The sequence below is a fragment of the Pseudophryne corroboree genome, chromosome 2 (genome assembly GCF_028390025.1).
Source record: "Pseudophryne corroboree isolate aPseCor3 chromosome 2, aPseCor3.hap2, whole genome shotgun sequence".
NCBI classification, from domain to species: domain Eukaryota; kingdom Metazoa; phylum Chordata; class Amphibia; order Anura; family Myobatrachidae; genus Pseudophryne; species Pseudophryne corroboree.
Window position 1 is genome coordinate 811427351 of NC_086445.1, and position 8998 is coordinate 811436348.

The window sequence follows — 8998 nt, forward strand, 5'->3', positions numbered from 1 at the left end:
GTGCCCAGGCACGTTATACTCTTTCTGCCAGTGGCTAAATTGAGGATTAATGCTGCCCAGGGCTTCCCCTCTGCACCCTGCAATGCCGATCTGAATGTGGGAGCATGGCGCGCAGCGCGGCCGATGCGCGGTACCTCAACAAGCCATCTTCTGCCGTCACTGAAGTCTTCTGATCTTCTAATACTCACCGGCTTCTATCTTCTGGCTCTGCAAGGGGGGTGACAGCGCGGTGTCGGGAACGAGCAGCTAGGCGCACCAAGTGATCGGACTCTCTGGAGCTAATGGTGTCCAGTAGCCTAAGAAGCAGAGCCTTTGAACTCAGAGAAGTAGGTCTGCTTCTCTTCCCTCAGTCCCACGATGCAGGGAGCCTGTTGCCAGCAGGTCTCCCTGAAAATAATAAACCTAACAAAGTCTTTTTTTCTGAGAAACTCTGGAGAGCTCCTCAGTGTGCATCCAGTCTCACTGGGCACATAATCTAACTGGAGGAGGGGCATAGAGGGAGGAGCCACTTCACACCCCTTTTAAAGTCTTAAAGTGCCCATGTCTCCTGCGGATCCCGTCTATACCCCATGGTTCTTGAAGCATCCTCTAGGACTTATGAGAAAGGCCTTTCAGCATTTTTAATTGGGCTCTATTAAAGCTATGATGCATTTGCAATGCTACAAAGCAGGATGGGTCCTGACCAGATGTTTGACCATCCCCTGTAGTAGCGCATCTCACAACGCCATCACATTTCCATAGCAACCCCCCACCCCTGTGCACTTCCACTGTACTCTAACCATTTACTGTAGCTACCGCTGCTGTAGGGTCAGTAGTGATGCCATCAAACACAATAAATGTGGGCTTTGCATGCAAAACTTTGCTTTAAAGTCCCAGTCTGGCTCTGACTATGGAAATGAAATTAAAATGAAACAAAATCCTCTAATGCAAAAGAAAACAGTTATTTATTGTTAGCAGGTAATTAAATAACTCTGTAATTCCTTTTGTTTGCTTACATAAAAACCATTGCTAAATTCATTGTCTGAACATTTTGGTTTATCCATAAATAATGCAATGTACAGATGTGTTCTCATACATCTATCCTGAATATGCCATGTAACGCGAGATGCTTGGTGTGAGTGAGCCGCCAGGTCCCATACAACTCTAACGTCAGGTGTCTTTTTTTTGCTGAAAATGCATCTCAGTCACAATGCAATGTGACTAAGACGCAAGAAGAGGCACTTGAATATTATGTGTGACTGTATATGGAGCATAACAGCACTTGTATTGAGAAAAAATCTGCGGCTGTTACATTGTACTGTAACACTTTGTGTACAAAGACCCAGGGGTATATTTACTAAGGTCCTGATTTCACTTGTTTTTTTTGTTGTTGTTTTTTTTGTCTAAGTGTGATCACGGGAATTTACTAAACACAAATCTCGGCAGTGTTGGGGTTATTCGTACTTTTTTTCCAGGCGGAGTTCACAAATACGAATGGATAGACCATTGGTCAAACACAGCTGTTATTTTATACAACTCGGTAATTTACTAAGAATTTGTCTTCTCAATCACTGCCGACAATAGCCAAACACAGCCCGGACAGCATAGAATTCGTAAAAAAAAAAGGAGCTTTCAAATAGACCTGCTTTTTGCTGGCGTGTTCAGATAGTCATGCACGGATCAGTGAGATCCATGCATGCTTATCTGTGGAAAAGGGTCTGAAACAGTTAAAAATGTAAAATAAAAAAAAATTATGTGGGGTCCCCCCTCCTATGTATAACCAGCCTCGGGCTCTTTGAGCCAGTCCTGGTTAGTTAAATACCTGGGAAAAATTTACTGGGGTTCCCCAGTATTTAGACACCCAGCACCGGGCTATAGGGCCGGTCCTGGTTCAAAAAATGCGGGGTACGAAAGACGTAGGGGTCCCCCGTATTTTTAAAACCAGCACTGGGCTCCAATAGCCAGAGAGATAATGCCACATCCAGGGGACACTTTTATATAGGTCCCTGTGGTCATGGCATTACCCCCCCCAACTTGTCACCCCTGGCCAGAGTTACCTAGAAGAGTGGGGACACCTTAAATCAAGGGGTCCCACCCTCTAGGCACCCAAGGGCCAGGGGTGAAGCCCGAGGCTGTCCCCAGCACCCCTGGGCGGTGGGTGCTGGGCTGATAGCCTTTTCCAGTGTAAAAAAAATATTGTCTTTTGTTTTAGAACTACAAGTCCCAGCAAGCTTCCTCCACTTGCTGGTACTTGAAGAGCCACAAGTACCAGCATGCGGGGAAATAACGGTCCCGCTGGTACCTGTAGTTCTACAACAAAAGAAATACCCAAATAAAAACAAAACACACACACCATGAAAGTAAAAAATTATTTAAACACATTTACACACTCATACATACTTACCTACATCCCATGCTGCCCAATCATGTCCCCTACTCCAGTAGAAGAATCCAGTCGTGTACCTGTAAAAATTAAAAATATACTTACAAACAATCCAGTGATGATCTGTCCTCCCCTGTCCTGAAGTAATCCACGGCCATGAAAAAAAAAAAAAAAATGTAATCCCGGTCCACGCCACTAAAGGGGTTCCATGTTTTCCCGAATGCCAGGACCCCCCCCCTGTGACTCCTGTCACTGGAGATCCCAGCAGCCAATCAGGGAGCGCCACCGGCTAGAATGGAGGATCGCGCTCCTCCATTCTAGCCGGTGCGCTACTCCTGATTGACAGGCTAGTAGCGCACAGCCAATCAGGAGAACGCCATGACTGGCACTCCCTGATTGGCTGCTGGGATCTCCAGTGACAGGAGCCACGGGGGGTCCCGGCATTCGGGGAAAGGGTTCCATGTGTAAACATGGAACCCCTTTAGTGGCATGGACTGGGATTTCGTTTTTTGTTTTTTTTCAAAGCCGTGGATTACTTCAGGACAGAAGAGGACAGATCATCACTGGATTGTTCGTAAGTTTATTTTTAATTTTTATAGGTACTTGACTGGATTCTACTGGAGAAGGGGACGTGGTTGGGCAGCATGGGATGTAGGTAAGTATGTATGAGTGTGTAAGTATGTTTAAATAAATTTTTACTTTCACGGTGTATGTGTCTTGTTTTTATTTGGGTATTTCTTTTGTTGTAGAACTACATGTACCAGTGGGCCCGTTATTTTCCCGCATGCTAGTACTTGTGGTTCTCCAAGTACCAGCAAGTGGGGGAGGCTTGCTGGGACTTATAGTTCTAAAACAAAAAAAACAATATTCTTTTTTTTACACTGGAAAAGGCTATCAGCCCAGCACCCACCTCCCAGGGGTGCTGGGGACAGCCTCGGGCTTCACCCCTTGCCCTTGGGTGCCTGGAGGGGGGGACCCCTTGATTTAAGGGGTCCCCACTCCTCCAGAGAACCCCGGCCATGGATAACTAGTTGGGGAGGTAATGCCGCAGGGATCTATATAAAAGTGTCCCCCGGCTGTAGCATTATCTCTCTGGCTAGTGGAGCCCGGTGCTGTTTTTAAAAATACGGGGGACCCCTACATCTTTTGTCCCCCATATTTTTGGAACCAGGGCCGGCCCAATAGCCCGGTGCTGGTTGTCTAAATACTGGGGAACCCCTGTCCAATTCCCCCCCACCCACCCACCCCCGGTATTTAAACAACTAGGACCGGCTCAAAGAGCCCGAGGCTGGTTATACATAGGAGGGAAGACCCCATGCAATTTTTTTTTTTTACTCTTAACACTTTAAATACTATACACAATGACGCCCTGCACGGATCTCACTGATCCGGCCGGACTTCATTGTTTTATGTCCGGCAGTGTTTTACTAATCACTCCCGTAAAACACTGCCCGACAATACGAATATCATCGACATCGGAAAATACGAAAAATAAAACTCGGCATCTTAGTAAATTCCTGAAAATGATTACAAAATGTTGCAGAAAAACACAATAATGAAGCATGGTGGAAGTTCCTTTCAAGTTTGTGGCTACATGTCAGCAAATGGAGTTGGGAATTTGGTCAGGATTAATGGTGTCCTCAATGCTGATAAATACAGACACGTACTTATCCATCATGCAATGCCATCAGGGAGGTGTCTGATTGGCTCCAAATTTATTCTGCAGCAGGACAACGACCCCAAACATACAGCCAATGTCATTAATAACTATCTTCAGCATAAAGAAGAACAAGGAGTCCTAGAAGTGGCCCCCACAGAGCCCTGATGTCAACATCATCAAGTCTGTCTGGGATTACATGAAGAGACAGCAGGATATGAGCAAGCCTACATCCACAGAAGATCTATGGTTAGTTATCCAAGATGTTTGGAACAACCTCCCTGCTGAGTGCCTTCAAAAACTGTATGCAAGTGTACCTAGAAGTATTGATGCTGTTTTAAAGGGTGGACACACCAAATATTGACTTGATTCAGATATCTCTTTTGTTCACTTTGCATTTTGCGAAATGATAAACTATTAACACTTCTATTTTTGAAAGCATCCATACTTTGATGATTTTTCCATACCTGCCTAAAACTTTTGAATGGTACTGTATATTTATTAGCGCACAGAGATATTGTTTGTATCTGTAATATATGTATATATATATATATATATATATATATATATATACTGCTCAAAAAAATAAAGGGAACACTAAAGTAACACATCCTAGATCTGAATGAATGAAATATTCTTATTAAATACTATGTTCTTTACATAGTTGAATGTGCTGACAACAAAATCACACAAAAAATAAGATTTTACTTACCGGTAAATCTATTTCTTGTAGTCCGTAGTGGATGCTGGGGACTCCGTAAGGACCATGGGGAACAGTCGGGCTCCGCAGGAGACAGGGCACTCTAAGAAAGAATTAGGACTACTGGTGTGCACTGGCTCCTCCCTCTATGTCCCTCCTCCAGACCTCAGTTAAGGAAACTGTGCCCGGAAGAGCTGACAGTACAAGGAAAGGATTTTGGAATACAGGGTAAGACTCATACCAGCCACACCAATCACACCATATAACTTGTGATAACTTACCCAGTTAACAGTATGAACAACAGAGCATCAGACAACCTGACGCAAACATAACATAACCCTTAGTTAAGCAATAACTATATACAAGTATTGCAGAAGAAGTCCGCACTTGGGACGGGCGCCCAGCATCCACTACGGACTACGAGAAATAGATTTACCGGTAAGTAAAATCTTATTTTTTCTAACGTCCTAGTGGATGCTGGGGACTCCGTAAGGACCATGGGGATTATACCAAAGCTCCCAAACGGGCGGGAGAGTGCGGATGACTCTGCAGCACCGAATGAGCAAACTCTAGGTCCTCCTCAGCCAGGGTATCAAACTTGTAGAATTTTGCAAACGTGTTTGAACCCGACCAAGTAGCTGCTCGGCAAAGCTGTAATGCAGAGACCCCTCGGGCAGCCGCCCAAGAAGAGCCCACCTTCCTTGTGGAATGGGCTTTTACAGATTTTGGATGCGGCAATCCAGCCGCAGAATGAGCCTGCTGAATCGTGTTACAGATCCAGCGAGCAATAGTTTGCTTTGAAGCAGGAGCACCCAGCTTGTTGGATGCATACAGGATAAACAGCGAGTCAGTTTTCCTGACTCCAGCCGTTCTGGCTACATAAATCTTCAAAGCCCTGACTACATCTAGTAACTTGGAATCCTCCAAGTCACGAGTGGAGCCCCAGCGTCATGCGGTGGATTTTGTGGAAGCCGGAGAGGACTTCTGTTCCTGGTTACTAGCTGTATTGTGCAGCTTCTTTCCTCTACCCCTGCCTCTGGCAAGAAAAGACGCACCTCGGACTTTCTTGCCTCTGTGCGATCGAAAGGACTGCATTTGGTAATACGGTGCTTTCTTAGGTTGTGAGGGAATATATGGCAAAAAATTTTACTTCCCAGCCGTAGCTGTGGAAACTAGGTCCGAGAGACCGTCCCCAAACAATTCCTCACCCTTATAAGGTAAAACCTCCATGTGCTTTTTTGAGTCGGCATCACCTGTCCATTGCCGAGTCCACAGGACCCTTCTGGCAGAAATTGACATTGCATTTATTCTAGAGCCCAGTAGGCAAATGTCTCTCTGGGCATCCCTCATATATAGGACAGCGTCTTTTATATGCCCCAGGGTCAGTAATATAGTATCCTTGTCCAAGGTATCAAGTTCATCAGACAGAGTATCTGTCCATGCTGCTACAGCACTACACATCCAGGCCAACGCAATTGCCGGCCTCAGTAGGGTACCTGAATGTGTATAAACGGACTTCAGGATACCTTCCTGCTTCCTATCCGCAGGATCTTTTAGGGAGGCCGTATCCTGTGACAGCAGGGCCACCTTCTCAGTTAAGCGTGTCAAAGCTTTGTCTACCCTAGGGGCAGAGCCGTCTTAACAGCAGTGTAGGCCCCTGGGCACAGCAATGCACTGGGGCGGCGGGGCCCCTACCCATCCTCCAGCGGTAGGGGTGGGGGTGCTATCAGCGGCAGCTTTGATGTTCCGCGGGCAGTTAGGGGGTGTCCTATCTTCCACTCAGCATGTAGGACCTGGAGAAATAATTTCTGCTAATTACTCCTTTACTGCACATATGGGGCAGGAAGGAGAACACTAAACTGTAGAAGGGGGCATTGGGCTGAATGAAGGGGACCTGGTACATGACTTTCAGGGTGGTAGGGGATGTTTAATATGTAGGGGAGGGGTCGATAGTGGAGTGGGCTTAATATTCATAATTTTCTGGTGGGAGAGCAGCTTGCTTTACTGCAGATATCTCCAGTTCCTGGAAATAGATTTCTTAGCTTTAATGGGATAACAAACTAGTGTTTTGGTTTTGGATTCGGGTCCGCGGCCGTGTTTTGGATTCGGACGCGTTTTGGCAAAACCTCCCTGAAAATTTTTTGTCGGATTCGGGTGTGTTTTGGATTCGGGTGTTTTTTTACAAAAAACCCTCAAAAACAGCTTAAATCATAGAATTTGGGGGTCATTTTGATCCCATAGTATTATTAACCTCAATAACCATAATTTCCACTCATTTTCAGTCTATTCTGAACATCTCACACCTCACAATATTATTTTTAGTCCTAAAATTTGCACCGAGGTCGCTGGATGGCTAAGCTAAGCGACACAAGTGGCCGACACAAACACCTGGCCCATCTAGGAGTGGCACTGCAGTGTCAGGCAGGATGGCACTTCAAAAAAATTGTCCCCAAACAGCACATGATGCAAAGAAAAAAAGAGGCGCACCAAGGTCGCTGTGTGACTAAGCTAAGCGACACAAGTGGCCGACACAAACACCTGGCCCATCTAGGAGTGGCACTGCAGTGTCAGGCAGGATGGCACTTCAAAAAAATTGTCCCCAATCAGCACATGATGCAAAGAAAAATGAAAGAAAAAAGAGGTGCAAGATGGAATTGTCCTTGGTCCCTCCCACCCACCCTTATGTTGTATAAACAGGACATGCACACTTTAACGAACCCATCATTTCAGCGACAGGGTCTGCCACACGACTGTGACTGAAATGACTGGTTGGTTTGGGCCCCCACCAAAAAAGAAGCAATCAATCTCTCCTTGCACAAACTGGCTCTACAGAGGCAAGATGTCCACCTCATCATCATCCTCCGATTCCTCACCCCTTTCACTGTGTACATCCCCCTCCTCACAGATTATTAATTCGTCCCCACTGGAATCCACCATCTCAGGTCCCTGTGTACTTTCTGGAGGCAATTGCTGGTGAATGTCTCCACGGAGGAATTGATTATAATTCATTTTGATGAACATCATCTTCTCCACATTTTCTGGAAGTAACCTCGTACGCCGATTGCTGACAAGGTGAGCGGCTGCACTAAACACTCTTTCGGAGTACACACTGGAGGGGGGGCAACTTAGGTAAAATAAAGCCAGTTTCTGCAAGGGCCTCCAAATTGCCTCTTTTTCCTGCCAGTATACGTACGGACTGTCTGACGTGCCTACTTGGATGCGGTCACTCATATAATCCTCCACCATTCTTTCAATGGTGAGAGAATCATATGCAGTGACAGTAGACGACATGTCAGTAATCGTTGCCAGGTCCTTCAGTCCGGACCAGATGTCAGCACTCGCTCCAGACTGCCCTGCATCACCGCCAGCGGGTGGGCTCGGAATTCTTAGCCTTTTCCTCGCACCCCCAGTTGCGGGAGAATGTGAAGGAGGAGCTGTTGACGGGTCATGTACCGCTTGACTTGACAATTTTCTCACCAGCAGGTCTTTGAACCTCTGCAGACTTGTGTCTGCCGGAAAGAGAGATACAACGTAGGTTTTAAATCTAGGATCGAGCACCGTGGCCAAAATGTAGTGCTCTGATTTCAACAGATTGACCACCCGTGAATCATGGTTCAGCGAATTAAGGGCTCCATCCACAAGTCCCACATGCCTAGCGGAATCGCTCTGTTTTAGCTCCTCCTTCAATGTCTCCAGCTTCTTCTGCAAAAGCCTGATGAGGGGAATGACCTGACTCAGGCTGGCAGTGTCTGAACTGACTTCACGTGTGGCAAGTTCAAAGGGTTGCAGAACCTCGCACAACGTTGAAATCATTCTCCACTGCGCTTGAGTCAGGTGCATTCCCCCTCCTTTGCCTATATCGTGGGCAGATGTATAGGCTTGAATGGCCTTTTGCTGCTCCTCCATCCTCTGAAGCATATAGAGGGTTGAATTCCACCTCGTTACCACCTCTTGCTTCAGATGATGGCAGGGCAGGTTCAGGAGTGTTTGGTGGTGCTCCAGTCTTCGGCACGCAGTGGCTGAATGACGAAAGTGGCCCGCAATTCTTAGGGCCACCGACAGCATCTCTTGCACGCCCCTGTCGTTTTTTAAATAATTCTGCACCACCAAATTCAATGTACGTGCAAAACATGGGACGTGCTGGTATTTGCCCAGATGTAATGCACGCACAATATTGCTGGCGTTGTCCGATGTCACAAATCCCCAGGAGAGTCCAATTGGGGTAAGCCATTCTGCGATGATGTTCCTCAGTTTCCATAAGAGGTTGTCAGCTGTGTGC